The sequence below is a fragment of the Numida meleagris genome, chromosome 7 (assembly GCF_002078875.1).
Source record: "Numida meleagris isolate 19003 breed g44 Domestic line chromosome 7, NumMel1.0, whole genome shotgun sequence".
Classification (NCBI taxonomy): Eukaryota; Metazoa; Chordata; class Aves; order Galliformes; family Numididae; genus Numida; species Numida meleagris.
Genome location: NC_034415.1, coordinates 9,738,929 through 9,755,147, shown reverse-complemented (window position 1 = coordinate 9,755,147; position 16,219 = coordinate 9,738,929). Strand labels below are relative to the sequence as shown.

The 16,219-nt window shown below is 37.0% G+C and overlaps 1 long non-coding RNA gene across 1 annotated transcript in view; it reads right to left on the bottom strand.

Annotated features, from left to right (window-relative positions):
- Positions 1–9,269, bottom strand: part of LOC110402824 — a 34,667-nt gene extending 25,398 nt beyond the window's left edge. The window contains exon 1 of the long non-coding RNA XR_002441330.1: positions 8,956–9,269. This is a non-coding gene — a long non-coding RNA (uncharacterized LOC110402824). The remainder of the gene's footprint in view (positions 1–8,955) is intronic.

Sequence of the window (16,219 nt, the reverse complement as noted above, 5' to 3'; positions counted from 1 at the left end):
TCAAAGATCAATTATTTCATAATAACATTGTGCATGATTTTATGAGCATAACAGCTGAATGGAGATTTAAGGTAGAGCATATGAGAGTTTAAAGAGTATCTATTATTTCTCAACATGCAATACACAGGAAAAATAAATTAAATAAGCAGAAGAAAAGAAAGTAGTGCTTCAAAGGAATAATGGTATTTGTGAGTAAATCTCCAGAACATCTGGACCAAAGACCTTGCATTTTCCTATATCTCCACTGATACTATCTGCATCCTGCAAGTGCTTCCTGACTGAAGATCTGTCAATTCACTGTTCACCTCAGTGAATTGGGTAGAGAAATGGCTTTCTAAACATCGCAGAAGATGAGAAAAAAGGGACAAAGAGGTAGATATGAAAGATCCTCATCTCCCCACCAAAATGAGACATTCTACAGACCTTCACTCCTTCCCCATACAATCAAATGTTTTTAAGTACAACAAATCACACACAAAACAATTGAACAAACAAATAAATTAACAATACCCCTTTCAGAACAGGAATTTGTTGCAAAATTGAAGCAAAAGTGCTACATCACCACAAACTACCGTCACCTCATTCTAGAACAAATTCACTTTCATTCTGAGACTTTCATCTCATTCCTTCCTCTTACTCAGGTTCAATAATACCTACTTTCTCACAGAGTCACAGAATCATAGGATTTGGAAGGGATCTCTGGAGATCATCTGGTTCAAACCCCCAGCTAAAGCAGCAGGTTCCCTACAGTAGGTTGCACAGGAAAGCATCCAGGTGGGTACTGAATATCTCCAGAGAAGGAGACTCCACAATCTCATAGATTCATAGATGAATTTCATTTAAAGACATGCTGTTTCCATCTGTCTCTGTGCTGAACGGTGAGGCTACAGTTCATTATTATAAAACAATGTTGATAGCCTTGCTTTGTAATTTCGTGGCCTGTGGACTACAAGTAATTAAATGTAAGACATCAGTAAACAAACACAAGCTTTTTCCCACACTGGTGATTCACATTAACATGTTCATCAAAAAGGTCTTTACTGTAATTCCGGACTGTATCACAGTTGACGTTATCTGCAGCAAGGTCAAACACATCACTCCAGGAAAATCTAACAGTGATCCAGATTAGCTAAGCCTCTTCTTAAACTTCATTTCCAGCTGCTCTGGTTTGAGGGCCCCAGATCCTTCAGGGAGGAAAGCTAAGCTGTTCCTGCTTACCAAATTGCCAAGACTTCACAAGTTCAGTAAAATAGTGTCCTGTAGGAGCTTTAGGTTCTTCAGCCCTGTTCCTGGCCAGAACACTAACCTTCATTATATTCAACAAAAAGACCACACAAAGTACTTGATTCTCTTGGCATAATTTCTTGACTGTATTCTTTTGGTCCAGTAAAATATCTAATTTTAGATACCAAATCCTATTTTTAATTAAAATTATCACATTGTCTGTAACACTAAAAGGCACCATATGGCTTTATGTCACTAGAAACCACCATCTCTAATAGCCTTTTTCCTGTTGCTAGCAGTGATACAAAATGGAATTGAAGAAAATTGAACAATTTCACTTATTTAAGCTTATTTCCCAAAGGCTTCAGTTCAGCACTTCCAGAATAAGATCTCTGTCCTAAGTCAGTGGGTGGGAAGTACAAAAACAAGTAATAAACTGAGCTCTTGAAACTTTAATTTCCCAAACCCCAGCTGTAACTTGATCTACATTATAACAAAAGAACAAAAAGAGAATGTAAAGCCTCTCCAGAAAGTAGTCTTTTTTCTATCTCTATGATCACTGGAGAATCTAAAAGCAAGCTGGACTCCTGAGGTTTCACATTCACAAATGCTAACACCTATCCAGTTAAAATGCAAGAAGCGTTTCAAATGCTGAAGGGTAACAAAAAGGAATCAGATTCTTTTTGTCTTTACCCACTTCCTTGTTCTGTAGGCAGTGAAGAATGCAGTCATGGGCTGGGTTCACGGACATTTCATTTTGAAAGCCACACTCTAACCACAAAGTTCACTATATAATTTGGTAAAGGTAACTGGGACCTAGGCTAAAACACAACATGATACACTGGCCTGTGAAAACACCAATCAACTGCTTAATTTTGAGGGTGTTGAAGAATAGAAATATAAGCTGTCTCTAAATGTGAAAATCTAGCTCAAATCTAAATCCAAAAGTGATTTTACATCAGGGAAACATTCCTTTGCTAAGTGACAATGAGTCTATCTGTTCTTTATTGAAACCAGTTTTCTGCGGGTGTAAGAAATTCAATAGTAAATGGGTCTCTGCAGTGCTAGATTGCCAAATACTAATCCACCTAGAATTACATTCAAGCAATATTAACCTACAACATAAGGCAACATAAAGCATTATCCTTTTTTGGCACAGTCCATTTCTAATCTTTCAGGACCCAATGGCATCTGGAAAAAGAATGATCCCAAATGTGAATGATAATGTCCACCATGCTACTGTAGAAATATTATAAAATTTAGCTATAATTATCAGTGGACTTTTTTCTGCCTCTTAAGGTTTTTCAGCACATATATAAAATAGCTATACAATTTTTTTGAGTTAAAAACATGCCTTATTTTTATCGATAATCTAAAATGAAGAATAACTTTTTGCCCTAAAATAATACCAGCTAGCTCCTCAGTCCTCAATCTATAATTTTAGGTCACTTGTTTTAGTAGAAAACCCCGCATATTTCAGTTTATAGCAAGTCATTTCCTAACTCAGAGGCTCTTACAGAAGCCTGAAATAAAACTTCAACCTTTGAATTTCTTTAACCTAATTTCAAAGCTCCCCAAATCTGAGAGGTATCACTGCCATCTCTAGTAATCTTCCTGCCCTGGGGATTCTGGAAGCATATAGCAATAAACTGGTCTATAGAGGCATTAGATTTACTCACCCTAGCATTTAATCCTACTTTGTATCATACTCCAGGTCTACAAATCCATACTAGAAGCTTGATTTTCTCCTAAATCCATGCTAGAACCCAAACTTGGAGGGATTTGCTGAATCTGTGAACCCATAGAGATGAACATAATGAAAAATAGGATTGGACTGTCATACAGTATCTTCCTAATTTTCATGGTCACGCAGCATTCAACATTATAAACAGATTCTTCTGTATTTTACTGCTCTCACCCTGACCAAATACCATATAAATACAGCTAACAGTGAACAGTAAAATCTGAAAAATGAAAAACGCAGTGTAGATTTCAACACTATTTTCCAAACTCAAGGGCCCACAAACATCTAGCAATGAAGTATTCAGCCAGTGAAAATTGTATATTAGGAACAATTCCTTCTCCAAAAGAGTGAGGCATTGGCACGGGCTGCCCAGAGAAGTGGTGGAGTCACTGTACCTGGAGGTGTTCAAGAAACACATAGATATGGAACCAAGAGTCATGATTTAGTGGGCATGGTGGTGATGGGTTGATGGTTGGACTAGATGATCTTAGTGGTCTTTCCCAATCTTAATGATTCTATGATTCTAAGTGGGTTCCCTAACTGCTGAAAACCCCTTAAAACCCTAGTCTTTATTTCAGCCAGTGATTATGTATCCATATATTGAAAGTGCCAAGGCTTTGACCTCATTAACCTGTTTCTAATTTCAGAGCTGTTCAGTATCCATTCATGATCAGTTTACAGAATCGTAGCTATAATTACAGCAGCATTTACAGCAAAATGCAACTTAAGCCAGTGACTCACTAAAATATTATCTATTATTTACATTAGCTTAGGAAAATCTAATAGAAAATGTGTCCTTCTCATCTTCTTCCCTCAAACTTTAACCCTAACTGAAGTCGTAACCCAGGCTTGAATTAGCTCCTGGTGGCTGATAGCTATGACAAAACTGGATACGTGATATCAGCACATTTGATAACCACAGCTTTCTTCATATCCCTACACAGAGAGGTGAATTTTGTATTAATCTTAGATACTGAATCCTTTTCTCAAGATCTGCCCTCCTCCACAATCACAGCACAGGTTACTCTTGATTACAATTTCCAAGGCTTTTTACCAGACTTCACTGTTTTTATTGTTTATTGTGGTGACAAAATAATGAAAATCATAAAAAAACATGAAAATGATTCTAAAAAGTTTAACTGGTTGTGCTTCCAAAAGAAATGCCAAAGAAAATTCTTGCTGAAAAATAGTGGTGCTAAGTATTGAAAAATTCTATGATGGGCAATAAAGTACTCCAAATCAAAAATTCTTTAATAAAGATATACTTTGCCTCAGCTACAGCTAACAAATGCACTCCTGACTCAGCTATCAGTACATACCCTGGAAATAAAGCACAACAAGAAGTGCCTGAAATTTCCAACTCGGTCTTGCTTGAATCTCAACACTGAGAGGACTGGAAGACAAGCTTACTAAACACTTTCTTTTTATAAAGATTTTCTCTGTTCCCAGAGGAAAAAATAATTCACCTGGCAACTGTAATCTATTCTGTGGAGTCGAATCAATAATCGGCAGGAAGCAAAATAATAAATAACACTGCCCTGCTGGATGGAAAGAAATGGAAATAAGATTTCTGGTGCAAATAAGGAATGACAGTAGCAAGGAAAAAAAAAACATGCTGCGTAACTCCATTTGCAAGAAAATGGGGTTTGCCTGCAATCTAACTGCGAGAGAACTAAACTAGGAACAAAATACCTTCGCAACATGTTCTGAACAGAATGTATTTTCCTTAGTATAGAAACACAACTATTCAGTAAAGTCATTTTTATTCCAGTTTTAGAACTCAGACAGGCTGCAGTGCTATTCATTTCACTGTTACAAATTGTCTCATTATCAGTCAAACAGTAAAATTCAGAGCTGTACAACTACTATTGGAATCCTGCTGGAAAGTAGACTAGTGCTGTAGGTCTTTAGGTTTGACCCAGGATGACCATCAGCTCTCCCACAGAAGCTCATTTGCTTCGGCAGTGCAAGGTGTAAGGCAATTAGCCCTACGGGGGAAGGGGGAGGGAGGGAAGAGATCCTTGCTCATAGATCTTCCTTACACTTCATCTCTCTCTCTGTTTTTCTATTTGTGGAATCCATTTGTATGTGGTATAACATGGTAGCAATTATTATAATAAGTAGACAGTGTTATAATAATGACAATTACATCCCTTGCAAACTGTGAGAAGATTTGTATGTCTTATGCATGAGGAAAACAAGGGTTGCTACTGAATATGACAGAAGATAATTTTAAATTCACTACTCTTACACTTTGCAGTTAGGATTTATTACTTCTTACTTTGAGAGTCTCCAGCCTACTAAGGCATCACAGTTTAACAGATTTTTCTCATCTCGTTTTCTTTTTTAAGTGCTAAATTCAAAGTTTCTTATTTATTTTTATTTTAAAAGATGCTGCTGTCTGAAGTAGTGATTGCCACGACCAAATGTAGTTATTCATGTCTTATTACACTATATTAGTGCAGACTTACATCCCTACCCAAGAGTCTTACTGCACAATGCAGAATGGTCAGACCTTGACAGGGTCAGGATCCAGAAGTAGAAAAAATATGCAAGACGTACAGCCGTGAGTAAAATCCGACACACTGGCCATATGCCAATAGAGCTCAGTACTCATAACATATTTAATGATTTTTCTCACAAATAAAAACTTGGTATATTTTACTAGGAGTCATATGCACCGGTTATAATAAGTTTTCAGGCAGAAAATGTATGATCACTCAGACAAAATTATGAATATTGAAAAGGTCAAAATAATCTTTCACATTATTAAAATTCTTACTCCACTTACAGGAGACAATGGTATTTTTTTTCCCTAGCACACAAGATAAGCCACTGTTAGTTCATTCTTCTGATAAAGTTTATGAAAAGAATGAAAATTTACATTGAATACATTGACATTCGAAAAATCTTACCTCCAATTTAATGATTCTTCTTTCAAGATGTAACAAGATCTTTCCTGGCTCTCTGCATATAAAATGATGTCTTGAGTTGTTAGAAATAGATCTGTAGACTTCTTCAGTCAGGCAGTAGTGTTCTGGGAGTTTGTGCTTATTAAAAGATAATAGTACTCTCTACCTATTTTTTTAATACTTGTCAAAAATAGTGAATGGAAAGAGGATGTTTTAAGTTAAAAAAATTTAATAGATGTTGTTTTCCTTAAATATGACAAAGTTAGGTATCAGACTTGAGAAACTTAGCACACTGCTGTCTGTACTGGAGATCAATGCATAGTAACATCATTTTATTTCATGAATTGTAGTTTCTGTTATGTGATTGCTGCAGAAGAGCTAGATGCTCATGTTCGTTTGTTCACTTTCTCTTAAGTGAACTAACAACTAATGGAAGATTATACATTTGTATCATCACTGAATAGCTGAACAGATTTCTAATGTGTGAAACACTTAGTACCTTGAAAATGAAACCAACATAGAATTAAGGATGGAAAGAGGGGAAAATGAGAGGGAGAGGTATACACTACACATAGAAGTAAAATATATTTCATAGGAATCTGTCCTGCAAATCGTTTAAAACAAAAACAAAAAAAACCGAAACACTCCCACCAATAAAAACAAAACACATGAATATCTTGCAGTGATGCAGATTCTTCCAGTTTATGGTTGGCACTCATAGCAAAAGTGGCTTTTGAAACAAAAAGTGGTGACAGAATGCTCCTTGGAAACATCGTGCGGAGACAAACACCAAAGTACAGGAGAGTCTGGAAAATATCCCCTCACATTTTCTCCTTTAGTTTCCTGTCCCTTACTCCTACCCTAAAGAAAAATCTCAATGTGTCCAGTTGCTGGAAATTGTATTTAACCAGGAAGCAATGAACTTCCAGTTGCTATTGAAACCTGTTCCATCTTTGGCTGACTTTCTAGGGTATTTATGAGCAAATAGGTTTTGGCAAGGGAAAACACACCTGGTCTTATGGACTAGTCACCACTATTTGGTTATGATATACACAGACATAGGTTGTGTTAAAATGAAAGATATTCCATTGTTTTAGTGCATGGAAAAATAAGAATTACAATGATGCCCTTGTCTGTTTAGCTGTTCTGAAGGACAAAGTCTTATTTTGAACGCTCTCTGTTTGAACTATATATAAACAAGAAGGAGAGTGGACCATTCCCTGCAAGAAAATACAGGACTAGTATTCAGGTCAAGGTAGTGGAGAGAATGGAAAGGTATGGTAGGAATCATGATGAGTGGAATGTGTTAGCAATACCACCAAAGTTAGCAACACCACAGGCCATACCGATCAGCACTAACACACAGTATTGTGCTGTTATTCTTGTACATTTTTGTATTTTGATTTCTAGCCAGAAACTCACAGAGATGATAACAAATCTCAAATGTAATTTCATCCAATGAAATGTATTCATTTTGAATCTAGGAGCTGAACTGAAAGCTATGACAATTTGTTACTTTCTCAAAAATAATTAAACCTAAGGGAAGGAAAAAAGACCAGAAAATTGAACTTGTGTGTTATTGACATAATTAAAATGCAAAGTTGGTTTTCTTTTTTTTTTTTTCTAGAAAAAGAAAGGAAAGCCTGGAAAGAAAGAACCGTTTTGAGTAAGCAGCTAAACTAATTAAAAGTAATAAATTGCACTATCTTGAGATGAAGGTATAGAGCACCTTTTAAGGATGCTACACAGTGTTATTCATTGACATTAGAGGAGGAAGCATCAACTGATAAGTGAAATCTAGCAAACAACATCAGACAGTTTACAGATTGATTTCTTAGCAATCTCCTTTAATTTAAATACTTTGCTCAATACTGCAGCAAAAACATTGTCTCATTTATAACTCTGAGATGGAGAGAGAGGGCAGTTAAAAGAGTATCTGTTAGCATTTGCAAAGTGCATAGGTAATATACAAGCAAGCACAGTGTTAATTTAGGGCATAAAAACATTGACTTAAACTATTCTGTAAAAATAAAAAATAAAAATAACTAAAAATTATGACCAGCAGCTCACAGGAACAGATATGTTTTGAAGGTTGAATGTTATTTCTTCGTAGTCAATTCAACAACAGAAGAATGAAGAGGATTTATTCAAAGGTAACAGCCTCAGAAACCTCTGTATTTCATTAAATGAGCTATGAAAAATTAGTTAGATATTTTATAGAATTGGCCATTAAAAAAGCATAGCCAATGGGCCATGGTTTCTATACAACAAACGGAGGGAGAACATGCTATGAACGGCAAGATTTGAGTACAATCCATATGGACGTTTAAAATTCATGCTACAGAATCATCTCTGAAACAGTTTCTTTGATCTGTTACAAAACGACATGTATAAATAAAAACACCATAAAAAGGATGTAAAATGAGAAAATTCAGATCAAAACAAACCAAAGGGATATAGTATAAGCTCTGTGAAAACATATCATAGACAAGAGGATTTGCATCTTGTAGCATGGGTGGTGTGTAAAAACCAGGGATGGATAGCATGTAAAATGAACAGCATTTTGAGAACAAAGGCAGCCTATCTTCCTCCCTTTCTCATCTCTCATTGTTTTATTTTCTGTATTAAAACACTATGTTACATAAAAATGTATGCAACCCTTATATTTTCTTGTAATTTATTTTAAAGCAGCTGCAGCCTTTCAAGCCGGATTCCTCACAGAAAGAGATTAAGTGATGCGTGACATAACCCAGCTGACACTAGCTATGTAACACAGGTAACCATTAAAAAATAAACAAACAAAAACAAACACTAGGAATCCCCTCTGCAGGTGACTCAGCCTTACATGATGCTAGCATAATCAATGCTCATCACAGGGAAACAAGGAAAAAAGCACAAACCACACAGCTACAATCACATCTATAATGCCAACCAGCTGCCCTGTGTTTTAGAGAGGTTAAGCTTTGTCACTCCTTAGAAAAAGAAAGTGGAAGATTGTGGTGGGTTGACCTTGGCCAGCTGCCAGCTGCCCACCCAGCTGCTTGTGGTCAAGATAAAGACAGTGAGGTCACTCACCAATTGCCCAGAGAAATTATGGATGTCTCATTCTTGGAGGTGCTCAAGGCCAAGTTGGATGAGGAGGGTTTTGTTCAGCCTGATCTGGTGGGTGGCAACCCTGTTCATGATAGGAGGGTTGGAACTGCATGGTCTTTAAGGTCCTTTCCAAGTCAAGCCATTCTATGATTTTCTGAAGATTAATTTAATTTCTTGCTGATTAAAATTGGAATAGAATGGTAAAACCGCCTTGCCCAAATCCCTCTTCCTCCCAGACTCAACTTCATTCATTCATTCCTCTCAAGGTGACAGTCAGTTCATAATAACTATTTTCTGCCACTCTTTCCCCTCAGTTTTCCTCCGCTCCAGCATGGATCTGTTCCATGAGCTGCAGTTCTTTAGGAACAGTCAGCTCCAGCTTAAGCCCCCCCCAAGACTGCAATTTCTGCCAGCGTGAGCTCCTCCTTGGGCTGCGGAGTGGATACTTGCACTGATGTGATCCTCAGCGGGCTGCAGTAGGACAGCCTGCTTCACCCATGGGCCTCTCCTTGGCTGCAGGGAACTTCTGCTCCTCAACTGGAACTCCTCGTGCCCTCCTTCTGCACTGACCTTGATGGCTTCAGGCTTTTCTTTCACATTTTTCTCATTATGCTCTCTTAAGAGTTGCAACACAGCAGTTTTACTCTTTCTTAAATACCCCACTTACCTTGCCATAAAAACCCAATATAAAAATGCACCAGTGTCATCACGCATATCATTCTCCCTGAGATGCCTCTGTGTTACCAAAGCTTATGGTTTTATTGCTAGTCTCAAGCTACTTCACACTTTTTAATTGAGAGCCTTATGCTTTATATAGAAGAATCCATACATCCTTTTGGTTTAGAATGCACTTCTAGCCCTCAGGGCAGCAGATTAAATTTGGAAAATGTGACTTTTAACAGATCAACCATCAGAAGTCAATTCAAGTGAAATAAGTTGCTACTTCTAGAGCACATGGCTATGAAGCAAATTTCACAATTAATGGATACTTTCCATTAGTCCTAAAGCACCTCAGCAGTCTAGGTAAAGTAGAGTAGCCCAGGATCTGCAGTGTAATGCTGTAGACTTATATATGCAGCTTCACACTCTAGAATTTTCTGCTTTGGCAACACTACAAGTTATCTTTTTTAAGAGCAATGAAGGACTGATTTAAAAGAAGCTTTAGCAAATCCACAACCCCATAGGGGTTCAGGCCATGCCTAGTAATTCAGTGGTTAACTAAGGAAGCGTTTCATGAAAATGTTCACAGACTTTTGTACACTGATGACAAACCTTGATGAGTCCTCTAAGCTAACTATGAGCCAGCCTCTGCTGTGTTGAATGTTTTCATCTTTCTGTAAAAAAAAAAAAAATCATTAGTCTTGATACTGTGTGTTGTATCTTCAGAGGGGAGTTTGGAAACGGGTACTGCTAAAAGTACACCTTTATATATATATACAGAACACAACATTAGTTCTAGCAGCTCCACACTGTATCTACCAGTAAGAGTATCAGATGCGTTTTGATGGAAGTGAAAGTGATAAACCGTATTTTCTCTGAAGTCCCTCTTTTATATCAACCTGAACAATGTTAATTATCTAAACAGATATGGATCACAAACTGTTCATCACTATTCTTAGCACTAAGAATTCAGAGCATTGCCTGACTAGTTTTCTTTCTCAATAACTGACTGGATTCACTTAAATTAAAAAAAGGCAATGCATAAAAGGGGAAGAGATTTTTTTGTTTGTTAATTTATTTGTTTTGAAAATGAGTAACTTTCACAAAATCAAATTTCCACAAATTTCTTCTCAGGAGGTACTTGACATTTCACTGTATAGTATTAAAATTATAAACCTTAAGATGTTCTCAGCAATAACAATTGAGATGTCAATACAAATGTTTGCAGAATAAGTTCTGCATTATGTAGATCTATACAATATTTGTGAAGTTGTCATATAAAAAATGACACATCAGCTAAAGGAAACAAAGCCAGAATCTATGTTTTTAGAAACATATTTCAAAATAACTTTGTCTCTCCTTTCTGATTTAATTGTAATGAAGAACTGCTCTAGGAATTTGAGGAGAATTCTGAATTATTTGCTTTTAAAATGACTTCTTATTGACTTCTCATTTCTGACCACGAAGACTGAATTCAAAAGGTATTTTAATGTTCCTATTTTTTCTTCTTTTCTTGTGGCTATAAAATTTTTCATAGAGGCAAAAATGAAGGTAAGTGTTATAGAATTATGAGCTTCTTGAAATGGCAATTAGGAAGATGTAGGTATGTGAACTGTAATCATTATAACATCACAAGAAAAAGTAGGTGAAATCAATATACATAAGAGTTTTGACTGGTATATGGAGGCATGTGTTATGGTATTTCCCCAAAACACTCTGTTCCGGAACCAGAAGCATAAAAGAGCTACTCCTTCTGGGTTCTACATAACTATGCGTTTTAAAACCATATCAGGAATAACAGTTTGCTTAATCTCTGTATTTGAATGACGACAAACTGTCTGAACGCTTCCTTATTTTTTCTTGGCTCAAAGCTAGTTTCTGAGGTATTTTTTGTGATAGGACTCTAACTGACTTACCGAGGAGGCGAGCGGTGGGTGTCGCTGTGCGGCAATCAGCATCGCCTTGTGAACGTTTGAAAGCATTTCCTTCAGAGCTGTTTGCCTGCGGAAGAGAGTGCTCAGGAGTGTTTACTGGTGGAAGATCTGGCCTGTGACCAAATAACTCCAGCTTGGTATGGGAGACTGGGGAATGATACCATCGTACCCGGTGAAAAACAGGGTGCGGGTGGGCACCTCCCTGCTCCCTCCTATCTGCTGGCAAGGCCCGGAAGATGGGAACAAAGGAGTTTCTGCTGAGATCCCAAAGCCAGAAGCTGCCACTCCAAAGAGAGCTGACTCAACCACTTTGGGTTTGAGCTGTCACTCCAAAGAGAGCTGACTTGACCACTCTGGACTTGCAAATAAGTTCGTACTGCTGTTGGAAGTTCTCATCAAGAAAATGGCCCCTTAATCTCACCATGGAGGACCCAATCCAAGACAAATGCGATACGCAAAACACTTGATGTACAACCAGGTTAAAGTGGAGAAAAGACAAGAGAAATACTGAGATAAGATTCTCATTATTGAATGGAGTTTTATAGAAACATCTAATGGCCTGACAGAACTCCACTGAGAAAATCATTCTGAAAAATTGGTTATCCATAAAAAGCGTCCGTAGCCTTATTGCTATACTAGCTAACAGGGCTTTAATGGGTGCAATTAAGTCTAGAAGAAAATCCTAAAATTTCATGATATTTTTGTCCTTGAATCAGGACAGATTTCCAAGTGTTTCCATTTTTAAAATCTCTGGAGTTCCAGAATTATTTATTTAGAAAACATTCAACTTTTAAAATCTTACTTCTGCCAGAAGAAACTTTTGTAGATTGACTTTTCCCAACTTCTGCTCTTGTTCTCTCAAGCCTTCCATATCCCTGATAAGAAAAACTCCCAGTCAAGGATGTGATTCTTAGGGTGTACTAGCACCATAATAATTGCATAACGTTTACAAAAATTAAGTCAAACAAGGGGGACTACAGTAAATCAGCAGAGACTTTCTGATGGCACTCAGAGGGTGCACTGTCCCTGACATGCTCTTTCCAAGTCGTCATCCTAGCCTTTATTTTCATACGTTGTTTTATTTTGCTTTTGTTAAAATACATAAGCGTCCTAAAAACAAGATGAAAGCCTTGGAAGGATAACCCACAAATTTTAAAGGAGGTCAGGGTGGAATGGATGAATTTACATCTATCTACATAAGATTACAAGCATTTCACCCCCTCAACAGACAGAATTCCACACAATTGACAAAGATTTTTATAATTAACATCAGTTGACTGTAGCAATTTTTAAAGTGATGTCAAATTGTGGACCACTTTTTTTTCTGGTGAATGAATTTCATTATATTGTGAAGAGGCTATACATTTCGTATGAATGGATAAATGTTAGATTGTCAACATGAAATGACTTAGAAGTACATACTGGGACCAAAATGAAGAGATTAGCAAAATGTGCTATGGGGGTTTCTTAATTTTCTTCACATTTAGCTGAGAGTAACAAAGAAGACACAAGGCTAGTTAAACAAAAGTTGGCTAATACTAGAATTCGTGAAATAAATAAATAAACAAATAGATTAATCTGGAAATCACATCTAAAGAAAAACTTTCTGAAAGTTTCCCAGTCTCTGCTGGGCATTAGGACCACTTTTGTTCTGAAGGACACCTAAAAGTAAGAGATAATACTAAGGTCTTTTTTTGTAGGCACAAAATATCTGTGTTTTGACTGGGTTGTTCTCTATTGCACCGGACTTCATTTTAGGGCATCTCTGGGCCTTTCAGACAGCTTGTTATGTAGCAGAGGATTTACCCAGAGCAAAACAACAATTTAGTAATTAAGTTGCTCCCTTTGCACTATAAGCCTAATTCTATCCATAAAAGAGATGTACCTCTGTGCTCCATATAAGAGTCAGTCTTTCCTTCTGCTACCTCCATTGTTTTTGGAAGGGATAATCTCTTTGTAAGGAAGTTAGTGGAAGAATATATTTTTTTAAAAAAAGAGAGAGAGAGGAGATATTCTGAGATGCACTTTTTTTTCAGCAGTGTGTGAATAGGAATATTATATTACAGCACCACTTGCAGTTGAAGACTTCACTTTTGTGTTGCATGAGTTTAGCCCAGTTAGGTTGGGATTTGCACTCAGAAGAGGAGGGAACTGAGACTAAATCAATTCTTAGGGCAAAGTTATCCGGATAAGCACTTTAAATCACAAAAGTAATCAATGAAAAGGGTATTTAGAAAATTACTAAAATTCTTAACAGAATAATGTGTTCCTACCATTGTAGAAATATTAAATACAGACTAACATTTATTTATATAATTAATTCATATAATTGCTGCCGTTCAGCCATTTCAGCTGTATAATTGTTCCTCTTTAGTATCCTAGAGAGTGAATTTCTGGAAGAAGGAGAGAGCAGAAGGGTTCGAATCAAATAGCTGGGACCTTGCTACTTTTGAAGGCTTTCCCTGTGCCATGGGATTTAAACAGGTTGGCACTGATTTAAGGGCAAGGTCAATCAGGTCTATGAATAAATGGTGTACATGCAACCTTATAAACCAGTGTCCATAAGGATTTAAACAAAAACAAAAACAAAAAATAAAACAGGTAAATGAAGCAGAACAAACAAAACTAAAAAAATAAAAAAAATAATGAGAATGAAAATTGCAAAACTCTCACTGAGGGATCTGGCTGGCATGCCCCATAACCTGCCTGCAGTGGGGAAAAACTGCTCCTGGAGAACCCACCTTGTCAGCCTGAGGTCAAAGGATCACATGTCTGTAATGGCCCAGTGGACAATAAATCACACCAGTGTTATTTCAGGAGTTGGACTCGATGATCCTTATGGGTCCCTTCCAACTTGGGATATTCTGTGATTCTATTACTCTATGATAAGATGTGCTGGGAGTTATAAAGACATCAATCCAGTCAATTCACAATTTCCCTTATTTTTGTGAAAACTGATATATATATATATATATTTTTAATTTGAGAAATAACCGGAAACCACTTGAAACAGAGTCTTTTTAATCTGTGACCTTGGAATGTCCCCACAGTTGGGATCTAAGATGGGCACTCTGTGCATAGGAGCTATGAGCACAGGAATGATAAGGATTCAAGAGACAATTCTGCAATACAATAGCAGAAGCACCTGAGGCTTGTGGATTTGGCTATTTGTCCTCTAACTAAGAAATGGAAGAAGTTTTCAGAGCTCTTAAACAGCGTTAGCTGTTAAAAAGTGTTAGTTAAAAAAGAGAAATGGGATCCAGTCAAGAGGTTGAGGATCATAGGTGAGAGGAGCATGGATAAGTGTCTGCCACACACCACTTGACAAAGAAGAGGACACAGATGAAGCCCTCCAATTGCATCTGGAGTGTAATGCTCAATTCTGGGCTCCCCAGTTCATGAGATGCTTGGTGAGACTGAACCACATGCAGTGGTGGCCCACAAAGGTTACTAGTGAGCTGAAAGCCATGGTGCGCAAGGAGAGGCTGAAGTTTGTATTTGTTCAGTCAAGAGACTACCTAATGGGAAAGTTTAGACAAGATAGAAGTTGAATATTCTCAGATGTGCAAGCCAATAGAAAAAGAAGCAGTGGACATAAACTGGAAAATGGGAAATTGTAATTAGAAATGGAGGAAAAGAAAATTTCTTCATGTGAATGGTCAAACTGCAGTTGTCTGGGGATACTGTGGAATCTCCACCTTTGAATGCATAAGGAATGCAACTTGACATAGACAGATGACCCGTGGAAATCAATTTGAACCTACATTTATCTGTGTTCTCATGATGTCCATGAACTCGTGGAAATGAGCTCTGTGGCATCATTGCATACTTTTCCTTTTAGCAAGAAAACAGGAATAGAGAAAATCTAATGTATTTTCTCTTTAGAGTAGTCAGCAGTGTGGCTCAGATTTGGGGGAAATCAGCAGTGCAGTATGCAGGAATCAGAAGGTTGCTTTGCCTTTTAAATGTCTATCATGAGAGGGAATATAGAACATGATAAGGAAAATGGAAATAATAAAGTAATCTCACAAATAAAATACAGACAAGAAATACATGAAGATACTTGATCTGGCAATATGAGTTCAAATTTTATTAGCATGCTCTAGCTTGGCATTTGACACTCACTTTCTGTGATGACTGAAGTTACTCCTCTGAGATGATTTTAGTTCTAATTTAACTCGGATGCTCTCACAGCTCTTTACAGCACCTGCTTTATATCTCAGTTTCTCACTCTAAGGGAAAACAGAGAGAATATTTTTTTAAAGCCAAATTTTAAATGCCAAAAAAAATTAACATACAAATGGGAGCAGATGTTGCTTTCATAAAGGTTCATAGCACACACACAAACATCAATACTACACAATGCAGAGAGTTTAATCTCCTTTTTCTCATTCCATATTGGAAATATTTTGTAGTACATCATTGGCATTGGGAAAGATGGCCATTAGTTTTGTAGTCGAAGTCTGTTTTTCATTTTCTTTTTCTCATTATATTTGCTCCCAAAGAACCAACACAATGAACCAACACAATTTCCTTCTGGGTGTGTCCTAATCCAGAATCACTAAACAGCTTATTTCTATGTGCTGCAACTGATTTCCAATTTAATACCAAATGCCAGTATTTGAGTCACAGGCTGTTAGGTGCAGCTGACA